Source organism: Chlorocebus sabaeus, chromosome 7, assembly GCF_047675955.1.
Source record: "Chlorocebus sabaeus isolate Y175 chromosome 7, mChlSab1.0.hap1, whole genome shotgun sequence".
NCBI lineage: Eukaryota > Metazoa > Chordata > Mammalia > Primates > Cercopithecidae > Chlorocebus > Chlorocebus sabaeus.
This window is the reverse complement of record NC_132910.1, coordinates 118,808,668-118,821,228: the sequence shown is the minus strand read 5'-3', so window position 1 is coordinate 118,821,228 and position 12,561 is coordinate 118,808,668. Positions and strand designations below refer to the sequence as shown.

General features: G+C 37.0%; 1 protein-coding gene across 1 annotated transcript in view; it reads right to left on the bottom strand.

The window, feature by feature from the left end:
* ANXA10 (annexin A10) overlaps window positions 1–12,561 on the bottom strand; it is a 97,599-nt gene that overhangs the window by 28,937 nt on the left and 56,101 nt on the right. The gene's annotated exons all lie outside the window — the stretch shown is intronic.

Below are 12,561 nucleotides of genomic sequence, written 5' to 3'. Positions count from 1 at the left end.
AAATAACAAGCAATATAATTTTAAATATTGAAAGTCAAACACTTAAAGAGAAATACATGCATGCTAAATGCTTTTGCTATGAAAACTGACAAAAATATTTTGCATTTTATTTCAAAAATGTAAAGCAGAATTTAAAAATACATATGCTCTTCCTATACACCAACAACAGGCAAGCCAAGAGCCAAATCATGAATGAACTCCAATTCAGAATTGCTACAAAAGGAATAAAATACCTCAGAATACAGCTAACAAAGGAATTGGAGGATCTTTTCAAGGAGAGCTACAAACCACTGCTCAAAGAAATCAGAGATGACACAAACACATGGAAGAACATTCCATGTTCATGGATAAGAAGAATCAATATCATGAAAATGGCCATACTGTTCAAAGTAATTTATAGATTCAATGCTATCCCCATTAAACTCCCATTAACATTCTTCACAGAATTAGAAAAAACAACTATTTTAAAATTCATATGGGACCAAAAAAAGAGCCTGAATAGCCAAGTCAATCCTAAGCAAAAAGAACAAAGCTGGAGGCATCACACTACCCAACTTCAAACTATAATGCAAGGCTACAGTAATCAAAACAGCATGGTATTGGTATAAGAACAGACACACAGACAAATGGAAGAGAAGAGAAAACTTAGAAATAAGACCACACACCTACAACCATCTGATCTTTGACAAACCTGACAAAAATAAGCAATGGGGAAAATATTCTCTATTTAATAAATGGTGCTGGGAGAACTGTCTAGCTATATGCAGAAAACTGAAACTGGACACCTTCCTTATGCTGCATACAAAAATTAACTCAGGATGAATTAAAGACTGAAATGTAAAACCCAAAACTATAAAAAACCTAGAAGAAAATCTAGGCAATACTATTGAGGACATAGGCACAGGCAAATATTTCATGATGAAAACTCTAAAATCAATTGCAACAAAAGCAAAAAAATTGACAAACGGAATATAATTAAACTAAAGAGCTTCTGCACAGCAAAAGAAACTATCATCAGAGTGAACAGACAGCCTACAGAATGGGGGAAAGTTTTTGTAATCTATCCATCTGACAAAAGTCTAATAACCAGAGTGAGTCTGCAAAGAACTTAAGCAAATTTACAAGAAACAAACAACCCCATTAAAAAGTGGGCAAAAGACATAAACAGACACTTCTCAAAAGAAGACAGACATGCAGCCAACAAATACATGGAAAGAAGCTCAACATCACTGATTATTAGAGAAAAACAAATCAAAACTACAGTGAGATATCATCCCACCCCAGTCAGAATGGTGATTACTAAAAAGTCAAGAAACAACAGATGTTGGTGAGGTTGTGGAGAAAATGGAACACTTTCAAACTCTTTCTGGGCATGTACATCAGTTCAACCATTGTGGAAGACAGTGTGGCAATTCCTCAAAGACCTAGAGGCAGAAATACTATTTGACCCAGCAATCCCATTACTGGGTATATGCCCAAAGGAATAAAAACCATTATATTAATATTATAAAGATACACGCATGCATATGTTCATTACAGCACTATTCACAATAGCAAAAATATATAATCAGCCTAAATGCCCATCAATCATAGACTGGATAAAGAAAATGTGGTAAATATCTGCCATGGAATACTATGCAGCCATTAAAAAGGCATGAGATTATATCCTTTGCAGGGACATGGATCGTTGGAAGCCAGTATCCTCTGCAAAGTAACACAGGAACAGAAAACCAAACACTGCGTGTTCTCACTTACAGGTAGGAGCTGAATGATGAGAACACATGGACACATGGATGGGAACAACACACACTGGGGCCTGTCAGGAGCAGGGGTAAGGTGGGAAGGAGAGCATCAGGAAGAATAGCTAATGGATGCTGGGCTTAATATCTAGGTTATAGGTTGACAGGTGCAACAAACCATCGTGGCATATGTTTACCTATGAAATAAACCTGCACATCCTGCACATGTATCCCTGAATTAAAATAACATTTGAGGGAAAAAAAATATATATATATATATATGCTCAATTTATTTTCTGTAGGGTTACCAAGATATCTGAATGATGTTTAAAATAATCTCTCACTAAAGTGTGTAAAGCATATTCAGTTTTATTAAAATCATGCAATACTTTAGTTCTGAGGTGGTTCAATACTAGAATTCAAGTAAAAGATTCCACATTGAAATAACAACAAAATAGTCCTAATTTTCGTTTTATTTGGCATAATCCAACAACACCTTTCATATACTGTGGATTTTCTTTTTTAGTAGATGAAAGCATTATAAGAAGAGAGAAAATACAAAGTACCAATATTGAAAGTGTAAGAGTTGTGTGTACGTATACTACAGACACTAAAGGTTAAAATGAAAATATTATAAACAAATTTATGCCACTGTATTTTAAAATTTAGTTGAAATAGACAAATTCCATGACAAATACAAATTACCAAAATAGCTGAAGCATAAAAAGAAAATTTAGATTGCCCAATGTTAATTAAATAAATTGAATTTGTAGCTAATGCTCCCGCCTATCCCTAGACCCAGGTGGAATCACTAATGTAATCTATCAAGCCCTTATGGAAGGAGAAAAGTAAATCCTACACAAAATCTTGAAGAAATCAGTGGATGACAGATTTCTCAATTTACTTTATCTGGCCAGCACTGCCATAATACAAAAATTGAAATAAAAACTTCATAAGAAAGTTGCAGACTGATATCCCTTATAAACCTAGACACAAACATATGTATTCAAATATTTATAAAGCACATCTAGTAATACATAAAAAGAATGACACCTAATGAGCAAGTAGGGTTTATCCCAGGAATGCAAGGTTGGTTTGCATTTGAATATTAATCAATGTAAATTTCCATTTTAGCAGTATAAGGAGAAAAGGTATATGATGATATCAGTAGAAGTAGTGTGTTAGTCCACTTTGTGTTGCCATAAAGAAAAACCTGTGGCTGGGTAATTTACAAAGAGGTTTAATTGTCTCATGGTAGGCCGGGTGCAGTGGCTCAAGCCTGTAATCCCAGCACTTTGGGAGGCCGAGACGGGTGGATCACGAGGTCAGGAGATTGAGACCATCCTGGCTAACGCGGTGAAACCCCGTCTCTACTAAAAAATACAAAAAACTAGCCAGGCGAGGTGGCAGGCGCCTGTAGTCCCAGCTACTCGGGAGGCTGAGGCAGGAGAATGGCGTGAACCCGGGAGGCGGAGTTTGCAGTGAGCTGAGATCCGACCACTGCACTCCAGCCTGGGGGACAGAGCAAGACCCCATCTCAAAAAAAATAATAATAAAAAAATAAAAATAAAAAAATAAAAAATTGTCTCATGGTTTTGCAAGCTGTTCAAGAAGCAGGGCAACAGTATCTGCTTCTGGTGAAGCCTCAAGAAGCTTACAATCATGGCAGAAGGCAAAGGGGGAGCAAGAGCTGGAGGGAGGAGCTGCCAGGCTCTTTAAGGAGAATTCATTACTGATGGAAAGAGTTCTTCATGAGGAATCCGCTCCCATGACCCAAACACCTCCCTTGGGGCCCACCTCCAGCAGTGGAGGTCACATTTCAACATGAGATTTGGAGAGGACACATATCTAAACCAAATAATGTAGCAAAAGCGTTTGAGAATGTTTAGCACACAATCATAATAAAAAAAATTCTTAGCAAAGAAAGAAGGAATCTTTCTCAAACTGATAAAGGGCATTAACAAACTTTCTACAGGGAAGAGGATACCAGTGAAAAACTAAATGCTTATCCTCTAAGATGGAGAACAAGGCAAGGATGTCTGCTCTTACTGATATATTCTATTTGAATTTGTACTAGAGCTATATACTTAAAGAGAAAAGCCAAAACACTAAATCTTCTAGAAGAAAGTATAGGAACAAATCTTTGCAACTTGGTGTAGACAAAAAAATCTTACGTGATATATAAAAGAATAAACAATATATAAAACAATGATGAATTTAACTTCTTTGAAATAAAAACCTTAAATTTTTGAAAGAAACTTTTAAGAAAGTAAAAGCGAACCACAGTTGTCACTTCACATATTTGACAAAAGACTTGTGCCCAGAAGATATAAGAATCTCTTAAAACCCAATAAGACATTCTGATGAAAACATGGACAAGACCTTTCAACTAGAACTTCACCAAATGAAACATACAAATTGGGAATAAGCCTGTGGAATGTTTAAATGTTTTCATGCTTAAAACATTAGTCATTAGACTAATGGATATTAAAACCATCATGAGATACCACCACATATTCTCTAGAGTGGCTACAGTTAAAAGACTGATATTACCAGGTGTTGGTAAGGATGTGGATCATTTGGAACTGTCATCACTGATGAGAATGTAATATATTGCAAGCACCTTAGCAAACTCTTTTGTAGTTTCTCATGAGTTTAAACATATATTTAAAAACAATCCATCAAATCCACTCCTCAGTATTAACCAACAAAAACAAACATTGATAAACCCAAAGAACATGAATATTTATAGCACATTTATTCATAAGAACCCCAAATTGAAAAGGAATGTCCATCAACAGGTGAATGAATAAACAAATATTGGTATATATATGGGCTAGAAAAATACTCAACAATAAAAGTACACACATAGCTTCACAAGTGAATCTTAAAAACATTGTTCTGAGAAAATGAATCTAGACACAAAAGAGCACATATGACATGACTATATTTATATTAAATTCTAGAAATAGCAAAATTTCATCTGTAAAGACAAGTAGAAAGCAGATCAGTGGTTTCTTTCAGCAAGAGGATGTCAGGAGATGGCCTGCAAAGGAACAGGCACAAAGTCTGGAGGTATTAGAAATGCTCTATACTGGCCAGGTGCAGTTGCTCATGCCTGTAATCTCAGCACTTTGGGAGGCTGAGATAGGTGGATCATGAAGTCAGGAGTTCAAGACCAGCCTGGCCAAGATGCTGAAAGCCCGTCTCTACTACAAATACAAAAATTAGCCTGGCGTGGTGGCAGGTGCCTATAATCCCAGCTACTTGGGAGGCTGAGGCAGGAGAATCGCTTGAACTCAGGCAGCAGAGGTTGCAGTGAGCCAAGATTGCACCACTGCACTCTAGCCTGGGTGACAGAGAAAGACACCATCTCAAAAAAAAAAAAAGAAAGAAAGAAAGAAATGCTCTATATCTTGATTGTGCTGTGTTCAAACTGCATCAACATAAATGAATTTTATTTTATAGAAATTGTATTCAATATTCTGAATTTTTAATTTTAAAATGTTATTTTGGCATTTATAATGTGTTTTTTTAAATCTTCGGTTTATTCACTTCTTTCAAATGTATATGCCATACCACTTGATCACTGGTCTCAAGTTATTTATCAGGTAATTTAGTAGTTTTAGCATTTTTTCCACACTAGTGTACCTTAGAAAAAATATGAACTTCATCATTAATATTGGTGCCCTAGGGGAATGATTCTTTAATAGGACTGGGGATAGAGGTGACATGAGAATCCTAGGCAAGAGGAAGAGTTTGTAAAAATTATTCAAAATTAATAGAGTCTCCTGTTTGGAGGCCAGGTGTTTTTCCCTTTACTCCAGCTAAACATCACCAGGATGGATAAAAATGAGAAATATGTACTTAAAAGCAAGGTGGTCACCTACTCTATATAAAATGAGGGCCAACTTGAGAGAGACCCTTAAGGGCAAGGCAACTTACAGAATTGTATGAATGTATAAATGAGAGATATTATTCATAAAATGAAGGTTCATGGAAAGCCTAGTTGTGAGGTAAGCCTTGAACGATGAAGTGGGATTTGGTCAGGCAAAGGCATAGGAGATACCAACAATAAATAATGTTTCACTACAGAGAAGGTACTGTTCTGGGGAGAGTAAAACGTGCATGTGAAGTATACAGCTAGCTTCCAATAAATGTTGGGTTGATTTGAAATCCGAATATTTCCAAAGAGACTTTGGATGTCCTTGTAGTGCAAAGGGTATATCCTGAGGCCCCAATGATGGAAAGTTGAGTAGGTCAGGCAGAAGACTGTGATGATTATCATAACAAACAGCATTTACTGAAGACTTAATATTTGCCAGACAGTATTCTGAATATTAGAATGACTGTAATAATTTATTACAACCACCCTGTGAGTTAGGAACTGTATTCATTCCACTATGTAGACAAGAAAATCAGGCACACAACTGTGACATAGCTAGCACCATAGGAAGCCACTAATTATATGCCACCAAAGTGATGAACACAGCAAATAGGTGGTACCTGTGGCATGTTTTAGGCATTCTTTAATAAATCTTGTGGCAGTGCGTTGAAGGTTTGAATGCAAGTGGATCAATTCAATATACTTTTATCTCTACAGGATAGTGGCACTTGACAGTTGATAGAAAGGTAGAAACATTAAAATGATCATCTCTTCCGTGAACCTTCTTCTATCCCTAAGTGAAGCTGATTATTTCTTCGTCACCACTGCTTTATCTTTGCATTTATTATATTTCAATGACCACATTATATGATAAATATATGTGCATTTATTATATTTCAATGACCACATTATATGACAAATATATGTGCATATTTCCCCCAAAAGTCTATCAGGACATGGACTTTCTCACAAATTCTTCAAAATTCAGCATCTACCTCTAGCAGAGTACTGAGTGCACAAAATATGTAAAGTGTATAAATAATACATAAATGAATGTATAAGCAAATGAAAGAATAATGGATGAATGTGGATAAAGAAAAACTTGGTAAAGGATAAAAAAAGCAATGTTCAAGCTGAAGATGATGCAAACATTGCAGAAGTTTGTTATTTAACCTTTAGTCACATTTCTTTGATCACTACTCCCACCCCACACACGTATCACAACATATTTCTTCCCTTTACAGATCATATTTTTATACTAATACTAAACTGTAGACTGAGATTAGTAGTGCCACTAGATGGCGCCTGTATCTTTGTTTTTAATCTCAGGCGCGCGTGTGTGTGTGTGTGTGTGTGTGTGTGTGTCTGTGTGTGTGTGTACATAGCTATACTTACAGTGAACTAATTTTGTAAAAAAAAATACAATTTTAGGAAAATAAACAATATCAGATATATATATTAGATGATATCTGATATAAATAGGATTGCTGGATGGCTACTACATATATATAATTTACTTATTTATTATATATATAAAATAGCCTCCAAGTGAGTTTCTCTTCTGTCCTTGTACCTTGCAGTCTCCATCAACACCCCTGAAAGTGTGATCCTGGGAAAATAAAAATCAGATTAGTTACTCCTCTGCTCAAAATGTTTTCTCTCACTCCACACTCCAAAGTGAACTATACCATTGTTTTATACAGTTGATCTTAGAAGAAAATGAACACTCAGAGTGTTTTATTCCCATGTAAATGACAAAGTCCTTACATGGTCAGCAAGATACATGATCTCTTCTTGGTAACTTCTGTGACTGCATCACCTACAATTCTCCTTGCTCCTGATTTCTCTGCTCTGGCTACAGTGGGCTTCTTCCTGAACCTGGAACAGCAGACCTGCTGGAGTCAGGGCCTTTACTTTTGCCCTTCACTGTGCTCTTAATGTTCTTCCCCTAGGTATTCACAGGGCCCACCCCCTCTGCTTTCTTAGTGAAGCCTGCCCTGTTTATTCTATTTCAAATTATACCCCATCTCCCAACACTTCCTGTATTTCTCACTTGGCTTCTGCTTTTTTCCAAAGCATTTATTGCCTTCTATGCATGATCTCTCCCACCCAGGTAGAGCAGGCAGAATGTAAGCTCCATCATGCAGAGCTGTTGGTCTGTTTTCTTCACGGCTATTTCCCCAGCCCATAGAACTGTGCCTGCGACATGGTAATCACTTTCAATATAGGTACAAAATGAATGACTGAATGAGGACTACTTGTAGTTCAACAATTATTTGTTTGGAGTCATTCTTGGCAATTTGGACATAAATAAGTGAAGGTCCTTATCATCAAGCAGTTTTCTTCAGTGGAGAGAAATACAGGAATTACAATTAAATTACAATACAAAATTTGGTAAGTGCTAAAGTAGTGGGAATAGCATGCTATTATCAGGACACTGGAAGAAAGTGTTACTTCCAGTTGGGAAGATAAATATTGAATAATATGTTTAAATAACTAAACATTGCAAGTTCAAAGTGGAGCCTTCAAATAGGTTCTCTAATTAGAGTATTACATTCTCACTTGGACTTATATACATACACCGCTTTTCAAATGCAACCTTTGGAGCGTGAGTTTCCCCAGCCTGACTGCCTCTGCTTTCCTGTTTTCTGAAGACTTGCCCTAAAGCAGACTCTGCTGGAATCACAGCTTGGCCTTACATTAAGCTAATGAGTACTTGCTTTGCAAATTGAGCTGTTGTGTTGCCAGTGAAACTGCAGACTACCCCTGCTGCAGCTATTCTAACCACTCCATTTAAATTAAAAATCAAATGGCATTTTCTTATTTCTTATTCATCTTACCTTTATCTTATTACGGATAAACAGGGGCAAGAAATAGAAGTAAGACTAACATTTTTCTTGTCTGAATATGCTCAGGGGAATAGTTTCATATGCTTTTCACTTATATGGCTTTTTCTATTATTATTTAAAACGTTATTTGCTGTTTAAATATCAATGATGCATGCTGTATAAAGTGAAATTTAGAATTTGTCTTAATTCTATCTCCCTCCCCCAGTGGTCACTATGTAAATACTTGCATAATTTTATATTATAATGAAAAATTAAAATGAAATCCTAAGCCCCTCAACTTCCTGGCCAAGGGGGCCCCAGAGCAATCTTGAAAACTGAGTTCCTAGCAATGATGGGATGGAAGGTAGAATACACCTTATGATACCCCCTCTCTAGCTCACTGCCTTTCTTTCCTAAGAGTTAACCAGAAACCAGCCCTTTGGAAAGACTTACTCCACCCCCGATATCAACCAACCCTCTTACACTGCCTCTCTTTTTTGTGATTTAGACAAAACAACAGCCAGCATTCTTTCCTGGCTAGAGACCACCGACCACTGAGTGGTTCTGGCCAGTCTACGGAGGATGTGCAGTGAGGGTTTTCTGTCACTTTCAGTGTCAGAGGACTGAACATTCCACCCTTGCAACATGCTAACACCACCATGTTTTGAACATGGGTCCCGTGGAGAGGTGTGAAGCTTAACTGCGCATGTGCGTGTTTCTCCGTTCATAAATATTCATGACTCCTAGAACTCATTGAACATGTATATTCAGCCACCCTGTTCCGCATACATTCCTGTCTTATTTCTGGCTATCAAAGTGTCTGTTTCCAGTTTTGGGCAGGAGACCATGCTTCCCAGCCTGTCAGAATGGCTACCCTGCAGGCTACAACCTTTTATAAAAAATAAAGCTTCCCTTTCCAAATTCATGAACCTTGTTATTCTTCAGGTGACAGTATTATAAAAATGTTTGTGCAAGTTGCTTCGTCACTTTGCAGTGGTAAGAGAATATTCTTTCGAATAACTTCATTTTACAGATATTTTTGCAGTTTACATTATGATTTAATTTTCAGTGAAATTTGGGTTATTTTTTTTTGTCTGATAATAATGATAATACTTTGGTCTTCTAGACACATATAGTATATTAAAGCTAAAACTCTCCCCTTTCAAATACCTGATAAAAAGTAACAAAAATACTTTTAACAGTATACATAATTTCAGAAGAAAGAGAAACAGCTTGATGTAACAATCAGGGAAAAAATGAAAACCAGAAGATAAACAAGTGAGCTGATCGGAGATGATCCTGCAAGTGACTGGGGAAAGTAGAGGCTGGTTTTGAGAACTATTTGGTTTGGGCTTTAATGCCTAATTTACGGCACTCTATGAGGAAAAGAGAACATTTACTGGGCAACACAACACAGGGAATTAAATCTGAAACCTCCCATATGAGATTGCTATCCTCAAAGGGTTGTATCCTCAGGAGCAGAGTGAACTAGAAGAAAATATCATTCAGCATTGAAAGATTGGCAGAAAACTCATGCTTACCACTCATTGCCTGGGCTTTGAGTAGGAGAACATTTTCCCTGATAATCTGAAACAATAGATCTGTGCTTTCCTTGGGCTTGAAGCTCGAATTTATTTAACTCATATGAACTGAGACCTCCATTTAGAAAAATCATCAGGAAAGCTGATCTTAAACTGGTGGTTCTCGTGGAACAGAAGAAGCAAATGCAAAGCCAATCTTTAGAAATTCTCGGACACTCCCGAACAGAAAAAGATTCTCCCTAAAGAAACAAAAACCCAGACCCATCTCCCAGATGATATAGTGGAATCTGCAACAATCAGAATTGAAACTCCATGAACTTGAGATCATTAATAACAATCTGAGGGAATACTATGAAAAAAGTTAACAGACTTTTTAAAGAAAGCAAATAAAATTCTAGAAATTAAAAACTAAAAAGAGTAGCTAATAAAAAACTAAAAATGAATCAGTACATTGGGAAAATACATTTTAAAATGACAAAAATATTCCACATATGCAGATAAGAAATATATGGTATTTACATGGTAACATAAAGTTAGCAGACTTCAAAGAGTGAATTAGAAGGACAGACTTTGGTCTAATAGGATTTACAGTAGGAGAGAATGTGAACAATGCTGGAGAAACATTATTTCCAGTCTTCCAGAATAGGTGAATCCTCAGTTATTTAGACAAATATATACAAGCGTGTTGACTACCACAGTAAAACTACAGAATACCAAAAATAAATCTATCTTAAAAGCATCCAGAGAATAACAGAGAATCTATAGAAAAAAGGACCAAAACAAACAAAATAATACCTCTCAATGTCAGAAGAGTTTTCTCAGAAGTGTCAATAAGGGCCAGAAAAAAAAAACAAAAAACAAAACAAAAAAAACACTGAAGTTATATTTGCAAAGATGTGGGGAAAAATAACTAGAATTGATCCCAGAATTCTATAGCTATCTAAACTAATATTTAACAATGAGAAAATAATAAAAATATACTCAGGAAAAGACTGAAATAACTTAACATTCATTTGTTATTTCCAGAAAAAAAGGAACTGTTAATGAATGTCCTTTTGAAAAAAATCACATTGAAATCAGAAACATAGAATTGGGTATTAGAAGAAAACTGTACAAATAAATTAGGAATCACAAATAAAACTAAAGAAACACTAACTTATACAATGGCATAATAATGACTAATTTGGGGGAGTATAAAACAAGGTGGAATAAAAATACTGGGCAAAAATTATATGCACCTAGAAAATTTCCCCAGCTTTTATGTCAATTACAGGAAAAAACTTGAGATAAGAGATGTTATTGTGAACATAGGTTAGCAAGTAAGATAGAGTCCATTTCAAAGACTGACTCACTAAAAAAAATTGTCATGGCCGGGCACAGTGGCTCATGCCTGTAATCCCAGCACTTTGGGAGACCAAAGCGGGTGGATCACAAGGTCAGGAGTTCAAGACCAGCCTGGCCAAGATGGTGAAACCCTGTCTCTACTAAAAATACAAAAATTAGCTGGATGTGGTGGTGGGCACCTGTAATCCCAGCTACTCAGGAGGTTGAGGCAGAGAATTGCTTGAACCCAGGAGACAGGTTGCGGTGAGCTGAGATTGTGCCACTGCACTCCAGGTAATACAGCAAGACTCCTCTCAAAAAAAAAAAGTCACATACGGGTCAAACCCAAGTCACTCAAGGGGCTCAAATCCCTTGACTGGGACAGAAATAACTGTGGTTCTGACCTCTGACTCAAGGGCCCACAAAGCTGAAACACATAGGGTCGGTAATGATGAAGTTGCCCCCGATGGAGAATGTTGCGCAGGCCAAAACCATTGGAAACTCATTTGATTGAGGTGTGCACAGCAACTGTACAGGAAATCAACGTGCCATGCTGACTGATGGAGAGCCACTGTCTCCCTCACGTCCCCTGATCTTTTCCTTCCCTCTACCCCAACTTCTACTGCTTTCAGGAAAAAAGTGAGTGAAGGTGGGATAGAGATCTTCCTGTTCCCATTGTGGATTAGGGCCATGCACATTTGCCTTTGTGGAGCTGGAGGACTCAAGGATATGTGAATTTGTTGGATGCGGGTGTCCATGTCACCATTCTACCCGGGCCATCATCGGTGAAAGTACACCCAAATTCAAAGGACGGGTTTGAGCAAGGTTTGAAATGGAGAAGGAGAGTCAAAAAACCTTATGAATGGAGACCTTTAGACTAATATAACTTCCACTGTTGAACGTACTTGGTATTCATGTTTATTTGTTTCTTCTGTGAATGCTCCTAAATACTGGAGGGCATGCTTTCCATGGGAAAACAGCAGATGTAAGAAGTGCTACTACCTATGAAGCCCCATAAGCCTGATGATCACTTTCAGGTACAAGTTTCTATGATAGACTGTTTGCTGATTGGAGCCTCTGGCAAGGGAAAGCAGTCTCTCAAAGGTGCCTCTTGATGTTTTAAACTTGTTGCCTTCCTGATACAATTCTGGGTATATCCCTTTTGAAAAGCAGCTACTGGCCTCTATTGGACTTTTATAGAAACTGAATGCCTGATCCATGCAGGCCTTGTGACCCTGATGCCT